The sequence below is a fragment of the Pteropus vampyrus genome, unplaced genomic scaffold (assembly GCF_000151845.1).
Source record: "Pteropus vampyrus isolate Shadow unplaced genomic scaffold, Pvam_2.0 Scaffold101, whole genome shotgun sequence".
Taxonomy (NCBI): domain Eukaryota; kingdom Metazoa; phylum Chordata; class Mammalia; order Chiroptera; family Pteropodidae; genus Pteropus; species Pteropus vampyrus.
In genome coordinates, this window is record NW_011888882.1 from 5,116,474 (window position 1) to 5,138,081 (window position 21,608).

General features: G+C 32.3%; 1 protein-coding gene, 2 non-coding genes and 1 pseudogene across 6 annotated transcripts in view; 1 reads left to right on the forward strand and 3 right to left on the reverse strand.

Moving 5' to 3' along the window:
• CDK19 (cyclin dependent kinase 19) overlaps window positions 1–21,608 on the forward strand; it is a 127,116-nt gene that overhangs the window by 2,682 nt on the left and 102,826 nt on the right. The gene's annotated exons all lie outside the window — the stretch shown is intronic.
• On the reverse strand, window positions 3,878–3,978 carry LOC111742795 (annotated as a pseudogene).
• LOC111742793 lies at window positions 20,296–20,414 on the reverse strand. The gene has a single exon (XR_002781479.1). It is a non-coding gene; the product is annotated as a 5S ribosomal RNA (ribosomal RNA).
• LOC111742790 lies at window positions 21,174–21,292 on the reverse strand. Its single transcript, XR_002781476.1, has one exon. It is a non-coding gene; the product is annotated as a 5S ribosomal RNA (ribosomal RNA).

Consider the following 21,608-nt stretch of genomic DNA (forward strand, 5'->3'; position numbering starts at 1 on the left):
GTATATTGTATAACCCCTAAATCGTTCACTGGAAGAAATACTGGAAGATGTAATGTAACATAAAACGTCATTAGAAAAGCCTCTGCTTATAGTTTAATATTACAGTTTACAAAACCTTAGAATGTTATTTCCTTTGAAATATTTAACTAACTTAGGCTATATTAATTATGCTACATAGAGTTAGAACAGACTGGAAAATTCAAGATTTACATCTGGGTTTTTCATCTTTCATGTTATTTGTTCCATCTTTTTGTTTTGAAGTAAGAGTCTCTTGACCCAACTATCCCTTTAAAAAAAAATAGACTTTTAAAAGTTTTTGAAGAGAAACAAGTGTAGAATATTTCTAGACTTTCTAATATGGAAGGAATTTGTAATACAACTTTTCTTTCAACATTAGTAAAAAAGTCACCCAAAACAGTAAGTATATAGTTACAAATCTCAAGACCTTCTTAAGTTTGCAATACTTTGTTTTGATTGATAAAGGAATATTGTTAAAAAGTTCTTTGTCGATAAGAGGTTCAGACAAACATTCCATAGGATAGTGTTATGTCTGAAAACTTGTACCCAACAATACTACTATTCAGCTTTGCAGGCAGATATTTAGTCTTTTGAACCACTCCAGTAAAAGAATGCTCTTTTCTGGAGATGTTTTTGAAAGATTGAGTAATTAAAAGCGAAATGGCTGACAGACATCTTAGAGTTTCAGTTTTGCTGTAGAGTTTCAGATGAATAGTTGATGACTACATGTCTTAATGTATGTCATGAAATCTTTCACATATGTAGTAGGTAAATAATGGGTACAATAGTGTTTGCCTGTTTTTGATGGGGTTTTCATATTTGGTTGATAGTTAAATAGATGATTGTATTTGCATGTTTTTGGAAACCCGAAGATTTAAAGATATATCAGTATGATCATAGCATTTTAGAACTTTCAAGAGTTTTAGATCATGTAGTCTAATTTCCTCTTTTTACAAATGAGAAAACCAGAGCTTTTAGAGGTGGTCATGCCCATAGTCTCACAGCAAAGTTAAGCCTGTAATCCAGACCTCTTGACTCTTGAGTTATTGCATTTCTAATGTGTTTTCCTTCCTAATACTGTGGGAGGAAAACAAAAGGCCATTTTGCCTTCAGTTTTGACAATCTTACTGTATAAACTTTTTCTATGCAAAGGATACATCTATACCAAAATATATGGAAAAGGGAAAATATCACATATGAGGGACATTTTTTAAAAGACGCTGGCCTATAGATTCTACCACACTTAGTTACTCCTCTTCATCTGTTTTCATCCTCACCAACATTACTTTTGGCCATCATGTCTGATTTGCACAGTAGCTGGTTGGTTTCTGCCATTAATCTTTCCTCACTGTTGTCCAAGATCCTTGCTGCAGTGTCATTTTCCTACAAAATAAAGTCAATCACGTCATATTTCTTATTGGAAAACTACATTCTCTAAGGCTCATATAGTAACGTCCGATCTTAATTCCTAAGTGGCATGTACAGGTTTTTGCATTCGGATTCTAAAATCTTTGGTCTTAATAGTCTTCCCACCTGCCACCAACTCCCTCATTTTTTCCAGTGTGTTCAAGCCATATGCTTCTGTAGCATTGAATAGCTCGTTTTCTAAGACTAAGTCTTTTTCGGGTCTTATTTATTTTTTTCTACATTCAAATTAGAATGGTGTTGCTCTGCCATTTTTCCCTCTTTCCCTTACCTCCACAAACCTGGCGAACTCCTGCTTATACTTCAGTACCCAATTCAAGTAGCTTTTCTTCTAGAAGCCTTCCTTTATTCACCCAGTCTACTCATTAGCAGTGCTTCTGCTCTTCTTTGTTCTTATGCGTGTAATATCACTATAAGTAATAATAATCTACCTCATAAACTATTAGCTACAAGTGGGTGATCATTCTATTTCCAGTGCCTTGTGCAGGGTTGGGCATATAATGCACACTCAAAAATTTTATTAAATTTAAAACAATACCCTAAATTGGTAAACAGTGTTTCACTGATAATTTTTGGTAATTGTTTTGAAAGCCTGAAATATAGTGATGTTACGTGAAATAAGTGATTAAATGTAAATATTCCTGTAGCACTAACTACAGGAATATAGTGTAGCACTAACTATAGGAATATAGTGTAATTTTTTGTCTAAAATTATATGATGCTTTTCAAGACAATTGATAACATTTCTTTTAGTAGAGATAAGGAACATAAGTAAATATTTTTGAAGTATTAGCACTTTTTTCCTCTTTGGCCAGCTCTTTTTAAATTTTTAAACTAGTTATCTGTCTTCTATGTTTTTACTACCTATTTTATAGAGATGCTTAGAAAATGTCGGCAAGCATTTTAGGACTTTTTGATATATGTTAAAAAAAAATAGTATCTTTAGCACTTAGTAATCAGGTAGACATCGGTTTATATTTAATTGGTTCTTCATATATGCAATGCAGGCCTTCAAAACTTTATTTTTGAGGCCTAAGGGAAATGAATTTTTTTTTCAATGAAATCTGATTGTCTAGAGCAGTGGTTGACAAACTTTTTCCATAAAGAGGTAGATACTACATATTTTAGGCTTTATGGGCCATACTTGTGTGGCAATTACTTGAATCTGCTGTTGTAGTGACAAAGTATCCATAGACACTATGTAAACAAATACAAATTAGAATGGCTTTGTTCTAATAGAACTTTGTTTACAAAAACAGGTAGTGGGCTGAATTTGGCCTGCAGGCTGTATTTTGCCAAACCTTAGACTAGAGCAGTGCTATCCAATTGAACTTTATGTAATGATGAAAATGCATCTGTCCGGTATGGTAGCCACTAGCCACACGTGGCTCAAGAAACATGGTTGGTATGACTGAGATGCTGGCTAGTAGCTATAATATTGAACTGCACAGATTTAGAGTTTTGGGAATGATTAACTTAGGAACACATTTATAATTCTCAAATGCGTGAAGTGGACTTTTAATAAAAATGCATAAATGATGATGTGGACAAATAAGAAAGATGTTGGTGTCTTTCAAGTTTATAAGAAATTTTGAGGCTGAAATAGATTGATAAACCGATATTTGAACCGAAAACTCAAGTTGCGAATGGAATCAAAGATACTTGATTACTTTTTCAAAAAAATATTTTGTAAAAAAATAACAAAAAAGTATGTTTAGTGAGTAATAAGTGCAATAATTACTGAGATCTTATCCAGAAGTTATCGATGGATCAATATAATGTAATGTCAACCTTCCCTTTACCAGTTTCTAGAAGCAACCATTTGGTTTTCTTTTTTAGGTTTATTTTCTTGGGGGCTGTGTGTTTAATGATAAATAGTAGTGCACTTTATTCTCTATATTTTTTAACCTTAAATATAACTCGAAGATTATTATATATCTTTAGTACAGAGATGCTTAGTTCCTCTTAATAGTTTCATTGTATTACATTATATTGACATATAATTCACTTAACTCTCCTTCTTGATGGACATTTAGGCCATTTCCAGTCTTTTGCTAGTACTAACTGCAGTGAATATCCTAGTAGGGACAGTATATTGTGCATATTAGTATAGATGTAAATTTAATTCCTAGAAGTTGCTTACTTTTGGAAGTAATACCTTGAAATGATTTGCTAACATGGTGCAATATGAAATATAAAACTAAAGACTGGAGACAGGGAGGCGAGAATAAGGAAGAGAAATGTTAAGGCTTTAAATATAATTATTAATGCATAAAAATGAGTTCTAAATCAGTTTGCTATAGGAAGTGCAAGTTTAGCAGTGTGGGAGAGGCATGTCTGAGTTTTAGATAGAAAAAATATAGACCTATGGAAAGGTCTTTTTAAATATTGATGAATTAAAAATTTTTACTTTCATATACTATATATATGTATTTTTAATACAGAACACTTCACAAATTTGTGTTTCATCCTTACTCAGGGGCCATGCTAATCTTCTCTATCGTTCCAGTTTTAGTATATGTGCTGCCGAAGCAAGCTGTATACTATATTTTTGAACTGGATATGCTGGATTAAAAAATTAATGTGACGTTAAATTGTGTATTTGTTGCAAAATGCTCAAGTAGTGCAGTGAAGATTAGGCATCAATCAATATAGAAGACTTTAAGGCAATGTATTAGGATTTGAAATTTTCTTGGTAAATGATTAGAGTATTTGGTTCATGTGTTTTTAAAGATCAACTTGTTTCTTATCTTGTCATGTTGTGACTGTGTAATGTAAGTGCTGCTTTTGGATCCCAAAACAAAGGAACAAGATACTTTTTTCAGTGATCATTTAAACATTTTGAGGTGCTAGCATGACCGTGTCTTTAAAAACAGGTAGTTTTTCAGGTCTAGAACTGTAAAGAGGTAGCTGACAAAGCTATTTAAAGATTTTTGTCCATTTATAAATAGCTGATAGTCCAACACTTCCTGTAATAGCTGTTTTGAACATGCATTGTGCAGGATAAAAGAGAATCTCAAGAGAGATGACAGGATGTAATTCAGGATACAAGCGTGCAGCAGTAGTTTTTATTGAGGATTCGAGTTCTTATCCAGAAGTCAGTGATTGATCAAAGAGAAATAAAAACCTGTAATCAAAAATTGGCACCCTTATGAAATATCTTTAATTTCTAATATGTCTTTCTAAAGAAAGCTTTAAACCTATTACATATTTTCTATTTAAAAATATATTTCAGTAAGACTTCATGGTTGATAATCTCAGTTACCAAGCTGAATGTGATTAGGAAATGGATTTAATTACCAAGTAGGCCAGCTAATTTAGTTTTGTTTTGTCATGGCAAACAGCCTTACAGATATTCGCAGATATTTACATTTGGACAGAAAAGTATGTCTATGGCTGCTGGAAAAATAAGACAAAAATTTTGCCTTATAGGTGGGTTAGTTTCCTCTTTCTGTAGGAAAGCTATCATTTTCATTATGATTGTTAAATAAGCTCACTCATAAAAGTAGTAAGCAGTTCCAGGTACACGTGTTACTTTTTACAAGAGATAGTTTCTTCTTCCCCTTTCTTTTTTACAATGTAACTATAATTGTGTTTTAAGAGTGATTTAAATACTGAGTGAATCCTATTGTTTTGGATTTAGGTGCAGATTTAAAAAAATTTTGACCTCCCTTCAGAATAGTTAAATGTAATTTGAACTTGTGTAACTTAGAAAACTAGAGTTCTATTAACTAATTTCTCAGCAGTCTTTTGATCTTTATAGTATATTTGTATTGAAAGTGGAAATATTTTTATTTTTATGCTATTAAATTTCATCAAATAATAGTTTCACATGGTTAAAACACTTCAACAATACAGTTATATATAGGTAATTTTGGTTGACTTTCCACTGGAAAAGCTGAGCAATTTTGTGAAATCTCACTACCTACTATTTTCCCTTTTCTCATATCAAACTTTAAATTTATTACCATTGTTAAATTTTTTATGATGAATACTTTTGTGACTTTATAAACTTAAATTTCTTGTTTTTGATTTATCAACTTAGATATTATCTGTAGTCTTCCTGATGTGAATGTTAAGGAAAGTAACATTCTACTTTTTTTCTTCATCGCCCAATGTTAAAGTATAATTTTTATTGCATTCTGGTTTATTCATTGCTTTTTGTCTGTGGATTAATTCTAAAAAGTGAACATTGGAAACCAACAGCCTTAAAATATTATGATTATGTGCTGAATGAATTAATGTAATGAGACCCATGGAGGAGGAATTGTAATCTTGTGTATTAAATAAGTGTTGCTTGAAATAATCTAGGTATTAAGACCTAATGGATCATCTTAATTTATTTTGCCCCTTCTTCAGTCTTCTGGGTCATACTCAGCTAATAGTTTTTCTTTATAGCCCACATACGGTTTTTGTTGGATTCTTTATTTTGTTTGTTTGTTTAGTTGAGGATATCTTTTTGAGTAGCTTTTTCATATAGGATGTATAGATTTTTTGATTTCTTGCATTTCTGATAAAGTATTTTGTCTTCATACATGATTGATAGTATAGCTGAATGTAGAATTTTATATTAAGAATAATTTTTTTCTTAGAACCCAAAATTATTGTTTCATGTCTTATAGTATTTTTTTGTGCTCATTGGAAGTTTTTTTAATTGGAAGTTTTTTTAATTGGAAACGTGTTTTCTTCTTCTCTGGAATCTCTTAGGATTTTTCACATTATCCTTGCATTCTAAAGCTTTACCAGTCTGTCTAGAAAATAGAGATTTTTTAAGGAAAAATTTATCTGGCTTTGTTTTCTGTGTCTTTTACAAGTTATTTATTCTTTGAATAGATAACCTATGCACATAATTTGAACTTTAAAAGTTAAAAAGTGGTACTTAGTAAGTTTAGTTGTTGTCTTCCTACCCCATCCTCCATTCCTTCTAGTCTCTTTTTCCAGTCCTGTCAGTTTCTTATGGGCTTTCCTTTGTCCTTGGTTTAAGGCAATTTTTATTTCCTGTTTTTTGTTTTTGTTTTTGGTTTTTTCCTCTTTTTCCTCTGCTGCCGCTCTTCTCTTCTTCAGGTATATTTATTAAGAAATGTTGACTTAGGCTCTAACTTTCACGTCTCTTAAATTCATTCTCAAAAATTTCAACTCTTGTTACCCAGTACATTCCAGAAGATTTCTTTTATTTAATCTTCTAGATTACTGATTTGGTCTTTGGTGGGAGTCAGTATTTTATTCAGCATGAACTGAATTCAGGAGTTTGACTGCCTGAGTTCAACAAGGCATTGGTTTAATAAAATAAATTCTGTATTAATATTTAGGTTGTCTCTAGTGTTTCACCATTATAAACCATTCTTCAGTAATTTTTTTTGTATGTACCATGTGCTGTTTTTAACTTTTTCTTCTTAATGTTTTTCTGATAATCTAAGTGCTAGACCAAGATAATGGGAACGTTTTTCTGTTTTCACCTATAAAGAAATTGTATATGTTTTACTTATCAATGTATAGGGAATTATAATCAGTGTAATAACTGATTGAATTTTACTTTGTGTCTGGCACCGTTCTAGCTTCAAATTTATGTTTATTATGTATAGTTGACCCTTGAACAACATGGGTTTGAACTGAATGAGTCCACTTATATGTGGATTTTTTTCAAAAAATCTGTAAATGTATTTTACTATTTTCTTAATAATATTGTATTTTCTCTAGCATACTTTATTATAATACTACGGCATATAAAACAGAAACAAAATATGTGTTAATCAGCTTTTTATGTTTTGAGAATTTAAAGTTACATGTGGATTTATGACTGCGCAGTGATTGGTCCCTGCGTTGTTTCAGAGTCAACTATAGTTGAAAGGATTGAAACAAAATCTCTGGTTCACATTTCCCTCAAGTAAGTAAAAACTGGTTCATTTATGTCCAATTAAATTCTTTTTTTTATTTTTCTTACCCAAACTGCTATCTAGAAGGGCACAACAGAAGTCAGTCATCATAGGCGGATGTAATGGTATAAAGGATCAGGTACAGTAGCTGAAAGGGGCCACTAAGAAAGATCAGTTAGCAAAGACTGTCACTTTAAGTCATGTAATAGTAATTTTTCAATAATATTCATCTATTCACATATTCGTCCATCAGTCTATATCCAAATTTCCATTCCTCTTCCATCTGCCTATCTTCTATCCATTTGTCCATTAGCTGTTTTCATATGTCCTCCATTTTTCTGGGTATCCATTAATTTATCTATCCTTTTCTATTTATCATTTGATTCCTTCTCATGAGCCAAGTATTGTACATAGATAATGAGGATACAAGGATAAATGAGCTTTAATTTCTGACCACAAAAACCATATAAAGTATTCACAACAAATTGCTAGTAGTGATTGTCTACAGGAAGGAAATTTGGGTTGAGAGACAGACTTTAAAAAAAATTGCATACTCTTGTATTATTTGAAAAATATGTTTTACTACATTTCTATTACCTATTTTAAAAATGAAATGTTAAAAAATGATAAAATGTTTAAAAAGTAAAATATGTATAACTTTGGTTATTGGAAAAAAGCAAATGTCTTTTTAAAACAGCTTTTATTTTCTTACAAAAATCAGTGTGTTAAAAAAACAGTATGTGTTCATTAAAGAAAAGTTAGGAATTGGAGAGACAGAGAAGAAAACATAAATGACTTGTAATAAGATCACTCAGAGATAGGTATTGATAATATTTTGACATATTTTCTCATGGTGTTTTCTTTTTTCTTTCTAGTTTTACTGAGACATAATTTACATGCATCACTGTATAAATTTAAGGTGTACAGCATGATGGTTTGCTTTACACACACTGTGAAATGATCACAGTAGGTTTAGTTAACATCCATTAGCTCATATAGGTACAATAAAAAGTAAAGAAAAATTCTTTTGATGAGAACTCTTAGGGTCTACTCTCTTAACCACTTCCCTAGTATTGTACAGCAGGGATAACTGTAGTCATCACATTGTACATTATATTCCTAGTACTTATTTACCTTGTAACTGGAAGTTTGTGCCTTTTAACCATCTTCTTCCAATTCCCTCAGCCCTTCTCTTGGTGTTTTCAATGGATTATTTATGCATAATAATGCAAATATTGTAATGTAAAAAATAAATTTGACATAATGTTCACTATTTTAAAGTATACAATTCAGTGAATTTTTGTACATTCATAATGTTGTGCAGCCACCACTACTTAGTTCAGTACATTTTCATCACCCCAAAAGGAAACTCCATACTTCTTAAGCAATCACTCCCCAGTTTTCCCTCCTCCTGAATCCTGGCAGCCACTATCTACTTTCCGCTATGGACTTGCCTGTTGTGGATATTTCGTATAAATAGAATCATATCCTTTGTGGCCTTTTGTGGCTGGCTTCTTTCACTTAGCATAATGTTTTCAAGGTTCATCCATATTGTGTGTATCAATACTTTACCGCTTTTTATGGCTGAATAATGTACTATTGTATGGTTTCGCCACATTTTATTTATTCATTCATCCGTTGATGGAAATTTGGATTGTTTCTACTTTTTGACTATTGTGAATAATGCTGCTATGAACATTTGTGGACAAGTGTTTGTTTGAACATTATGTTTTCAGTTCTGGAGTGGAATTGCTGGGTCATAGTGGTAATTCTATGTTTAACTTTTTGAGGAACTGCCACATATTTTCCACAGTGGCTACACCATTTAACATTCCCACCTGTAATGTATGAGGGTGCCAGTTTTTCCACATCCTCATGAGCACTTGTTATTTTCTGTTTTGTTTTTTTTTAAATTTTTTTATTATAGCCATTTTAGTCAGTGTGAAGTGGTTATCTCATTGTGGTTTTCCCACCTGCTTTTGAGATATAATTGATATATTGTATTAGTTTAAGGCATAAAACATAATGACTTTATGTATATATTGTGAAATGATTACCAAAATATGTTTAGTTATCATTGGTCACCTCATGGTTACAATTTTTTTTCTTGTGATGAGAACTTTTAAGATTTACTCTTTTAGCAACTTTTAAATATACAGAACAGTATTGTTAACTATAGTCACCATGCTGTACATTACATTCCCAGAACTTATTTATCTTATAACTGGAAATTTATACCTTTTGACTACCTTTTGCCATTTTCCCTTCCTCCCCCTCCCACCTTATATCTACCAGTCTGTTTTCTGTTTCTATGAGTTGTTTTTTTAAGATTACACATATAAATGAGAGCATACAGTTTTTGTCTTTTTCTGACTTATTCCACTTAGAGTAATGCCCTCAAGGTCCACCCATGTTATTGCAAATGGCAAGATTGCCTTCTTCTTCTCTTTTTTTTTAATGGCTGAATAATATTCTATTGTACATACACGCCACATTTTCTTTATTCACCAAAGGACACTTAGGTTGTTTCTATGTCTTGGCTGTTGGAAATAATGCTGCACTGAACAGGGGGGTGCAGATATCTCTTTGAGATAGTGATTTCACTTGCTTTGGATACCTAGAAGTAGAATTGCTGGATCATGCAGTAGTTCTATTTTTAACTTTTAAAGAACCTCTGTACTGGAATTACTAGTATCTTTTTTGATTTGGAGGTTCCATGAACAAATTGCTAATCACTGTGATTGAGTTTGGGATCTTCTGATTTAAGATTTGATGAATGTTTACCCATATTAAATTTCCTTTGAAAACTTGATTTTTAAATGGATGTTTGTATTCTATCATATGGCTATATAATGCTTTAGTTAACCTTTTCTAATTTTTGAACATTTAAGTCCTAAGTATTTTGATAATATAAATAACACTAATAGGTTTTCTTCTATGTAAATCTTGGTGCGTATATCTGATACTTTCCTTACAATAGAGACTTATAAATAAATTTACTGCGACAAAGGGTATTAGTTGTTTTAAGACTCTTAATATATATTTTCTAATTGCTTTTTATATATAGTTTCATTCACCTCACCACCACTAAATATATATATGTGTCCCTCTTATGTCAATCTTAGTAGCTTTGAATGTTCTTTGTCATAATTTGATAGGTGAAATGGTTTCTGTCCTAGCGGGATAGGAGTTAGAGCTGTTTTCTCTGTACTTTTTCTGAAGCTGAAATAAGGGTCTGGCCAGCTTTACAATTCACATCTCTCTTTATCTCCTTAGGGATTGTAGTTTATAGCTGAGATACCTCTCCTTCCACCTGTCTCACCAACCTTTACCCAGTTTATAGTTGGTAAATATTTTTGGCTTATTAAAAAGCAGCATTTTTTTCCCTTGGAAAACTATCTATGTAACCTTGGTATCCACATTGTTCCTACTTTTGTATTGAAGATAGGTTCAGAAATATAATTCGTTAGTATGCAAATTGCCAGGAAGTTTTTTAGTTATTTTAATTTCATATTCTAATTTTTATTAAAATAAAGTGTGATTTTCTTCAAAGATTCATATCATATCATTCTAATGAATAGTAGAAAGAATAAAGTTTAATGTTGTGTTTTAGATGTAGACATTGTTAAAAGCATTAAAAAAAATTCAAACTACTGGAGAAGGGAGAGAGCAGATCTAGTTATCCTTTAAACCCTGGCAAAAACACATGCTAAGGTGTTTCTTTGTCATTTTGACTTTACATAACAGAGAAACTAATCAATAATGGCTTAAACAAGTAAGAGGTTTATTTTTCTCTTGTATCAAGAGTCCAGGGGTGCACTGGGCTAGTGCAGCTGCTCAAGGATATTATGAAAGACGTACCTCCTTCCTTCTGTTCTGTGGTTTTTGTATACATTGTTCCCAAATGATTGTTGCACCTCCAGGCATTGCTTCCACATTCTAGGTAGGAAGCAGGGGAAGAGACAGTGGTTGAAAGGCAAAAGGGGCTGTGCCAACCAAAAGGTAAGCAAGTGACTTCTCTGAGTAGAGGAAGGAAAAGAAAGCAGATTACAAATGGCTTTAGGAAACCAGTTTTAATAGTAATCTATGCCATACTGGAACAAAGAGTTTAATTCGAGGTGGTGAAGAAGAAAGAAATCTTCGAGTTGACTTTAAGGTGTTAACAAAATTTCAACTGAGTAAATTTTAAAGATCTTATTGGTTTTATTCAATGAATAATGAATCAGTCAGCATCTAGTCTAGCAGACAGAAAGGACTCTGAAGAGCTGTACAAAATGACAAACTTTTATAAGCAGAAGAGAACAGGAATAAGGAAGTAATACTAGAGAAAAAAGTGGATTGGTTATGGCAAAGTCACTTTCCTTTAGGGTGTGGCAGGAGGAGTCTGTCAGGCAGATTACCCAACTAGTGCTGATTGGGCAATTCCTGATTGATTTTATGATTCTGTTTCTGGAAGAGCTGAAACTAAGTTAAGTCTCTGTTTGGTGATGTGGGTTTTAGCATAAGGGACTTTGTTTTTGGGACTGTCATCTTGTTTTTAAGAAAGCTTAGCTATCACCCAAGTGCTTAGTGATAAATACAGCTTAAGGACTATCACTGTTTCCTACACTATGTAAGGACTTTTCATAATTAACCAAAACAAATTTTGTAGACTTTAAAGACTTTAAAGTATAAATATAAAGGTTTAAAAATTTAGATGGATAAAGATGGGCTTTTAAGGAAAGCCCCATGACATTATGGGAGTCCTTATGTTTTTATATAAATGATAGGAAAACAACAGTAATTTGGTACTTATAAGAGAACAGAGTTTAGTCATATTAAATTTTACATGTCACTTTTACTCTAGGCCAGCTAACTAAGCTTCTTTTTCAGTTTATTGAGGTTGTAAATTCAGTACTTTTATTAGATAGATATTTTCTATCACAAAGGCATCTGAATAAAAAGGACTTTTGAGTCTAAATGATTTAAACAAATCTTATTTCTTCTTAAAGAAATACTTGAACTGCTGATTCTCTGTGCGTGTGTGTGTGTGTGTCTAAAGCACAGCTGTAAGGATGGTGTAAGAAAACCTTGGAGTAGGAAACCCTTATTTTAGATCTGGGCCAATACTCTCTAGCTGTGGGGTTTTGATAAAGTATTATATCTGAACCTCATTTCCCCACGTGTAAAATTTGTAGGATGATGTTACTATCTAATATGGTTGTTGTGAGGAGTAATTAAGTCAATGTATAAAAGTCCCCAGCAAAGTATTGATTCATTTATTCTTCGGGTATATAAGGGGGTTTCCATGATAAATTTCCCTAAAGATTAAATTAGCAAGTAAAAAAAGTAGGTATTAAGTAAAAATTACAGCACCTTAGTTTTGAGAACGAGGATTAACTTTGTTAGATTCAGTAGGAAGATAGAATTTTTTTCCCATCTATAATTGTTATAAAAAACTTTATTGTATTAGAAAGGAAAAATGGGTTCTATGATGGGCTATCTTTAAACCTTCAAAATAAAAGATGAAAGAGGAGAACCTTATTTTTTCTTAAAAGTTTTTTCATATTATAAATAGAATGTGTTTAAGAAAATTAGAAAATAAAGGTAGGTGATGGATGTGTTAACTAACCTTATTGTGGTAATCATTTTACAATATATACATAAATCGTGTGTATCTTAAACTTATGCAATGTTATATGTCAAAACAGGAAAATAAGATAAGCAAAAAGAAGTAAAATAATTCGTAGATGAACACTATGAATGGTGTGGCATATCTTTTCTACATGTTTTTCTGGGCAAGTTATATGCCTTTTTCTCAAGAATGTAATCAGATTCTATATGACTTTTGGTAACATACATTTTCTATTTAGCTATATAATGGATATTTTTCCATTTCATTAAATGTTCTTATCAAGCATATGTTTTCTTTTAAAGAAAATTTATACCATTCACACATATAACCCTTTCATCAATAATATTAATTATAATGCAGATATTCTTGAGAGTATGGGTAAAAGTTTGTTTTCTGATTTTCTTTCCCCAAAAGATCTGTTTTATATATTTAGTGACTATATTCCACTGTATAGATGTACCATTTTTTGTTTAACCAGTTACTCTGTTGATTGATACTTGTTTATAACTTTTTATTATTACAAACAGCACTGTCATCAAAAGATACTTAGTTAAAACTGTTTTTCTGAGAGAGAGAACTTTCTGATGTGAAAAATGTAAAGCAAAAAGGAAAGAAATGAAAATGAAGATCACAATTAGGAAACTTGCCAAGTGAATTTGTGTTTCCTAATATTACTATATGGATCTGTTTAAAGTAGGAGTTTTAAGAAACTATATAATCATAAACTTAAAAATCTCTTCCTGGATGTACTTATTGGTAGTGATAAAAACACTGCATAAGCTTTTAGAACTTCATGGAATCTTATATCTTGTTCAAATCCCTTGCCTTAAGTCCAGAAATATTAAATACCTCCTTTAAGATCACATAGTGTGCTTCAGTGTCTGAAATATTGGTGTAGTTTTACCCCAACATTCTTATCTGTAACAAGATGTCTAATATAAAGGCAACAAAATCGGTTTACCTATGGAGCATTCATGATAATCTTTAATGAAGAGACTGATAAAGGCAAATTAATTATCAATTGTCAGGATGCACTTTTAAAGATATTAAGTTAGTGCATTTTCATCAGTGAACTATTTAGGTTCATCTTGGCAGAGACTTTTTTAAAAATTGGACAATTCAGTGGTTTTAGTCTATTCACAGAGTTGTATAATCATTATCACTATCTGATTTTAGAACATTTTGTCACCCCCAAAAGAAACCCATTAGCAGTCACTCCCCATTTCTCCATTCTTCTAGCTCTTGGCAACCACTAATCTACTTTCTGTCTCTACAGATTTGTCTATTCTGGATACTTCATATAATGAAATCCTACGATGTGTGGTTTGTGTCTGATTTCTTTCACTTAGCGTATTTTCAAAGTTCATCCATGTTGTAGAATGTGTGAGTACATCATCCCTTTAAATGGCTGAAGAATAAATACTCCATTGTATGGATATAGCACATTTTGTTTATTCATCAGTTGATGGGCATTTGGGTTGTTTATATTTTTTGTGAATAAAGCTGCTATGAACATTTATATAGAAATTTTACTTGACCATATATTTTAAATTGTCTTAAGCATTTATATACCTAAGGATGGAATTACTAGATTATATGTTAGTTAGCTCTGTATTTAACTATTTGAGGAACTACCAGACTGTTTTCCAAAACAGCTGCACCATATTACATTTCTGCATGTAATCTGTGAAGGTTCTAGTTCTTTACACCCTTGCTAACATTTGGTATTGTCTGTCTTTTTGATGTTAACCATCCTAAATGAAGTGGTATCTCATTGTTTTGATTTATTTCCGTAATAACTAATGGTGTTAAGCATCTTTTCATCTTTTTTTTTTTTTTTTTTTTTGGCCATTTGTGTATATACTTTGGAGAAATGTCTATTCAAATCCTTTGTCCATATTTCATTGGGTTGTCTTTTTGTTTATTGTTGTTGAGTTGTAATAGTTTTTTTGTTTGTTTTTTTTTTTTTGGTAAGAGTTCTTTCTATATTCTGGAGAGTAGGCCCTTATCTGATGTATGTTTTGCAAATATTTTTTCTCATTTGATGGATTGCATTTTCACTTTCTTGATGGTGTCCTTTGAAGTACAAAGTTTTTAATTTTAATGCTGTCCAATTTATGTCTTTTGTTGCTTGTGCTAGGGAACCACTGCTTGATGTAAGGTCGCAATGAACTCCTTTGATTTCTTCTTAGAGTGTCATAGTTTTAGCTCTTATATTTAGGTCTGGTAGTGTTTTTTAAATTTTTATTTATTTATTTTTCTTTTTTTTTTAAGTGAAAAAACATGTGATAAGATTCCAGCCTTAAGGATTTATAGCTTATTTGGCTTAAATATATATGCAGTGAAAAGATAACTAGCAATACCATTCACTCCTTTATTTGATATTTGCTGAATAATCCTATGTAGGTATTAAGAATGTAAGGATAAAAGACATAGTTCCTTTTCTTATATATAGAGAATCAAATAGATTACAATACAAGGGTATAATTCCGTTATACAGGTATGCACAGAATGCTGTGAAGGTAGCTAGGAAGTTCACTGAACTGACCCAGGGGTGTGCAGGTGATTTGGAAAGCTTCCAAGAGGAGGAAAAGCCTATGATGCTGAGTTTTGAAGGCTGAAGAATGAGCCAGGGAAGTGGTTTTTAGTTTAGTAATATGAGTAAATATACAGTATGGAGGTGAAAGAAATAATAAACGCAGATCTGGAAGAAATTTCTGTTCTTGTTTGGGCCAGATAACTCTATGAGTATAAAAAGTTTTTTTATACCGTGGGAAGGCCTGAAAGCAGAAATCTGTAAAATGGGGATGGTGTCATTTCCTTATGAATTGTAAGGAATAAAGGAGAGATGATGCTTTTATACTGTAAATAATGTGTTAATTCTATTGCCATTAATTTGTTAATATGAAATTTTAATGGGCTTCTGTCTTAAAAAGTTATTCCTTTTGCACTAAAAAATGCATAATAACTTTGTAGTGTATCAGTATTAGGATTGCTTCCAAGCTCTCTATTTCAATGATCTGTTTATGTATTCATCTGTATTTTTGAGAAATCAAAAGATTCATGTATAAAATTGTATATATTTCCAACTTTTGATTATAAAAATTTCAAACGTACAAAAAAGTCTACAGACATAGTCATAGCCCTATGATCACCTGTATATCCACTGTCTAGATCAGAAGTTCGCAAATTTTTTTTTTTTTTTGGTAAAGGGCCAGATATTTTCCGTGTTTCTGTTAAAGATCAGAAAATATTTTAGATTTTAGAGGTCATGTAGTCTCTGTCACAACTACTCATAATTCTGTAGTTGTAGTGAGAAAGCAGCCATAGAGAACAGGTAAATGAATGGACATGACAGTGTTCCAATAAAAGTATGTTTACAAAAACACGTGCAGTTGGATTTGTCCTGGGCAGCAGTTTGCCAGCCCTGGATCCAGATTAAACAGTTAACAGATTGCTATATTTGCTTTTTCTGTAAATGTGTTTGTATATACAGATATGTTTTTCTGAACCACTTGAAAGTAAGTTGCAATCGTCATGGCACTATACCCTTTAATATTTCAGCATATATCTCCTAAAAATAAACACATTCTCTTGCATAACCATAATACCATTGTTATAGCTAAGAACATTATAATTTTGTTCTTTTTAATGGAACCAAGATTTTATAACATACAGAAAGTATGAAAATCCTGAGATTTGCTTCTTAACCATTATAACCTATTGAACTATCTTTATCCCCACCTTTCTTTTCTTATCTTTTTCTTGATTTATTTCTTTAGGTAGAAATCTGTATTGGGTGACACTGCTGATTTCATTTGACCCAATTACACTATCAAATGATGAAATTTTGAATTTTTTCATGTGTTTGGTTTGTATTTTTAAAAACCTGGGTTATGTTTCTGTATTTTATATGTTGTGAAGGAATTATGTGTAATTTATAATCAAAAGGAGATCTCATTAAGTTACATTTAGTCTATAATTTATATTGGATTATTCTCGGTACATAGTAGAAGGAATTGAAGGAAGGTAGGGCCAATTATGTGCTTATAAAAAGTGGCCAACTTTGATTTTCATGCTAAAAGAAGCAGAGAAAGTAATATAGATGTTCCTACTATTTTCTAAATGAACTTTATTGTGCTTTTACTTGATCAGAATATTTATAACACTTAAGATAAAGCTACTCCACTCTGTGAAAAGTTGTGTTGCAAATTTATCCAGTCCTTTCCCTTTTTCTGGATATAGTTATTCACTCTCCATTCCCCTATCCTAATTTAGCATTCCTCAGTGTGCCTCCTCCCATATCATCTCTTAGTGTATGGATGCAAAGCATCATCTTACTTTATCTTTTTAAAAACATCAGTTTCCTTATTAGAAGGGAAAAGTTCATTGTATAACTGTGGGACTGTAGGAATAGTGTGCTACAAGATGAGGTATATTCTTTATTTTTAGTTTAATGACTTAACTATTGATGGGAGGGAGGCTGATTCTTAGAACAGACTCAAGATTATTATTACATCTCTGTATTCAACACAGGGGAAGCAATACGTATAATTATGATATAAAGAAAATAGAACAGCAAGCAATTCAGGATGGCTAGAGAAAGTACTTGGGATGAAGGTTGGGAATACATTTGAGAAAGACAGAGCATGGTCATTGTGTGATTGGCTAAAGAATTTGGCCTTTAACCTGATGGAGAAGTGGAGTAATAGATTCCAAATGGAATAGATTCTAATAATTCGCAAAATTGTAAACATTTTTTTTCTGATTATAAAAGGAACACAAACTTGTAAAATGCAAGCAATACAAAAATGTAGGCATTCACTAGAAATAACCCCTGCTAACAGTTCGGTGTGTATCCTTACAGTGGGGAATTTCATAATCAATTTTCATTGGTGTGGATGGTGGAGAGTACACGGAGATCAGAATGGGAGTAGGAAGGCTGTTAGGTCCAGGTGAGGAATAATGAGGTGCTGTTTCTTAGAGGCAGCTGTGGGAGTAGTAAAGGAGGAAGGCTGAGGGTAAATTCCAAGGGATATATAGGAGATAAATAGGATTTAGTGGCCAGTTGGATGAGTGGGGTAAAGGACATCCCAGAGAAATGGGTAGGATGGTAGTTGAGTTGTTTTCCCAGAGCCTGGGAACAAATGTGGGGTCATTTGAGGTGGCATAAAAAGGAAAAATAGTTTACCAACTGCATAATTCCAGAGTGGAAAGTGTGTCCTTTATTCTTATTTTCTTTCAGTCATATTTAGAAGGAGAGGGTAAAAGTAATTTAATTCTGTTTTTACAGATAAGAGCTATTATGTCATGCCCTTCTCTCTTACTAATTATGTTTCTCCCTTGAATTAGTTAAAGATAGCAGGTTCCTTTAAGAAGCTGCTTCTGATTTGTAACTGTAGCATCAGCTTTTACAGTTCATAAAGTTCTTGTTGGAGTCTTGAAGTTTTTATCCTGAAAAATTGAGATTGGATTGGGATGAGGAAGGCACTTGGGTGAGTTGGTGGCAGAGGTTCTTTGACTCCGAATTAAGAACTGATTGGGTCTCTGAGAAGGATCTTGCTTTCACCAGGTTCTGCTGTGTTTTTCACCATTGGGAACAGGGCTGTAGAATTCATAGCATGAAACCTCTGCTGTCTGTTACCTTCACAATAAGGCAGACCACATTGGCATAGATTGAGTTCTGGGACACAGAGAAGGATCTCCAGTATCCAGGTAACTAAAAGATGATGGGTTGCTTAATGGCTTGCAGTTGTGGGACTAAGACATTGATTCCTGGGAAGAGAAAGACTTGGGTCACTAATGCCAACCTCTTGCTTTCAAATAGGATTAAATATGAACTTTCATACAGATAAATATTTCTGTATTTTGAAATATTCCCATAGAAAGAAATTTCACTCTTTTGATTGTTGTTCTTTGCATTGAATAGTCCTCACTGTTGGGACATTATTTATTCTAGCCAACTGAAATGTCTTGTGCCTTCATTGCAGGGCACTACTTGTTTAATTTGATGTTATATCCTTTAATAGACCTCTTATAAAAAGTTGCCTGAATGTACATGCACTGTCATAGTAATACATTTCTTTTGAGTTTTGAGAAAATCTGGATAAGGATTATTCAACCATAATAGCCATAATATTAAGTTAATTTTTCCCTTGGAGTTCCTTTGTTGTTTACAGACTATTATTATTATTATTACTAAAATTTTAATGGATATAGTTATCTGAAATAATTCCAGATATTATATGGTGAGAAATAGGCTTTTTTTTAGGGTCACTGATTGGGATTGTATAACAGATACATAGAATTTAGTAAAAATGTTGTCCCCTACAATTTTTTCTGTTTATACTGGAGGGAATTAAAGAAGATTGTAATGAGAAAGATATATTCTGAATTTTTAGTGCTAGTTTTTATTTATGCCTTATAGCTTATTTCAGAAAGCTTGAATTTTGATTCTATTACACTCTGTAAAGTCAGTTTTTTTCTTATTTAAAAAATGGCTTCCTTGCACTCAGCCAAAATGTTGTAAATAGAGATGAAGCATATGGAAGCTTAGTTAATTGGTGAGTTATTTATTATTAACTTTCTCTTGGCCCCTATATTTTATGTTTATATCTAAGAACTAAAGAACTAATGTGAAATGGACAACAGTTGCTAGAAGCAGACTTTTTTTTTCTTTTTTTAGAGGCAGACATTTTTGAGCTCAGATTCTAGCTGTTTTACTTTCATAAATTATGTACTTCTTAGCCTTTAAGTAATTTTAAGAACTATTTCATAGAACTTTTATGAGGTTTAATTGAAATAATGTATGTAAAGAATCTGGTACAGTGTTACATAGTAGATACTAAGAGATGCTTGCTCCTTCTATCTTACCTAACAACAAACTTGAACTCATAAAAAAATGAAAAATTAAAATCTATCTTTTTCTTAAAAGTTTCATTTTTCCTTTAAAAATTAAATAATATATATGCCATCTCCTCTGAGCTTTCTTATATCCTAGTGATGTGGCTAGATATACTACCTTGGGACTTTTTCAAAGTGTTCATTATTCTGTATTTTAACTGCCTAGTACAATGCTTGGCACAAAAATGATCCTCAGTAAATATTTGTTGTAGAGAGGTCTTGTAAAGAGAGAAAATGTTCTCTGTTACTTTCTTCTCTTAAACACCTCAGTAGTTGTACTGACAAAAAGTTTTTTAAAATCCACTCAGGATACTTGATTTGTTTTGTTTCATTTATTTATTTATTTATCTATCTATTTATTTATTTATTTATTTAAATTGTTTTAGGTGAGGCAACCCTTTGTTGACCTCACAGATTGCAAGGACCTTGTCAGTTTACAATCCCTTATTTTTTTATTTTTTACATCTACAGCACCTGGTCTTCCTAGGTGGTCTCCCATCCAAGTACTAACCAGGCCCGACCCTGCTTAGCTTCCGAGATCAGATGGGATTGGGCTTGTTCAGGGTAGCATGGCCATAGACTGATTTGTTTTAGAAGAGAAATATTTTATAGTTAAGGAAATTAAGTATTACTAACTGCCTTGAAATCCTAATGTCTCCTGATATATTGCTTGATACTAGAATTTTTGCATTTTGAAATGAACGCTACAGTGTGTTTTTAAGTGTTTGAGAATATGAAAGTTTTGAAGTGCTTAAGGATGACTATTTCTATGAACTTCATTAATTCATCCAACATTTATTGAGTTCTTCTATGTACTCTAGACTCTGTGCTAAGGGCTATGGAGAGCCAAAGAATTACTGATGTCTCTGTCCTCAGAGACCTTCAATTTAGTGGCAAAGGCAGACAAGAAAAGCAAAATTAGATTATTATTGAAATGTACTATAGTATCTGGATAGAATAGGAGACATACAGGAAGATTGTCTGTTCATATTTGGTGCATGAATATGTTTATGCCTGTATATTTGGTGGGTGCCAAAGGAAAGATTTTGGAGGAGCTGAGACTTGAAGTAGAGTTGGAAAGGTTCAGGAGAAGAACATTCCAAGCAGCTTGGGCAAAGGCAGGATGGTGTGAGAAGACTACAAGTGGCTCTTCCCCCCACTGCCCACTAGGAGAGAAGTATTAATATACCTTTCATAGTAAATGATACAACAATACACTCAAATCTTTGGTACTTTGACAATTTGGATGACACTGTTTATAAAATTGACCTAATGCCATAGATAGACCATCGTATCTTGAGTGCAGAATACATATTCTCTTTCTTTTATTTATTTTTTTATGCCTACAGCACCTGGTCTTCCTAAGTGGTCTCCCATCCAAGTACTAACCAGGCCCCACCTTGCTTAGCTTCCGAGATCAGACGAGATCGGGCATGTTCAGGGTGGCATGGCCGTAGACATATTCTTTTTTTTTTTAAACATTCATCATCGTACATAGTTACAGATTTTTTTTTTCTTGTGAGAACTTTTAAGAACTTTTAAGAAAGTCTTAGCAACTTTCAAATATGCAATGCCGTTTTATTAGCTGTAGTCACTGTCCTTCAAGTGTTTACAATTGGAGCGTAGGGCTAAGGTAAGGCTGTAGAAAGAAGCAGAGGTTAAAAAAATTATGGAAGGGCCTATGTGCCAAGGTAAGGATTTTGGCAATTATGACTTGCATTTTGACATTGATAGGAGTTTTTAAAAATATATAGCATGCTTTTTCCTACTAACAC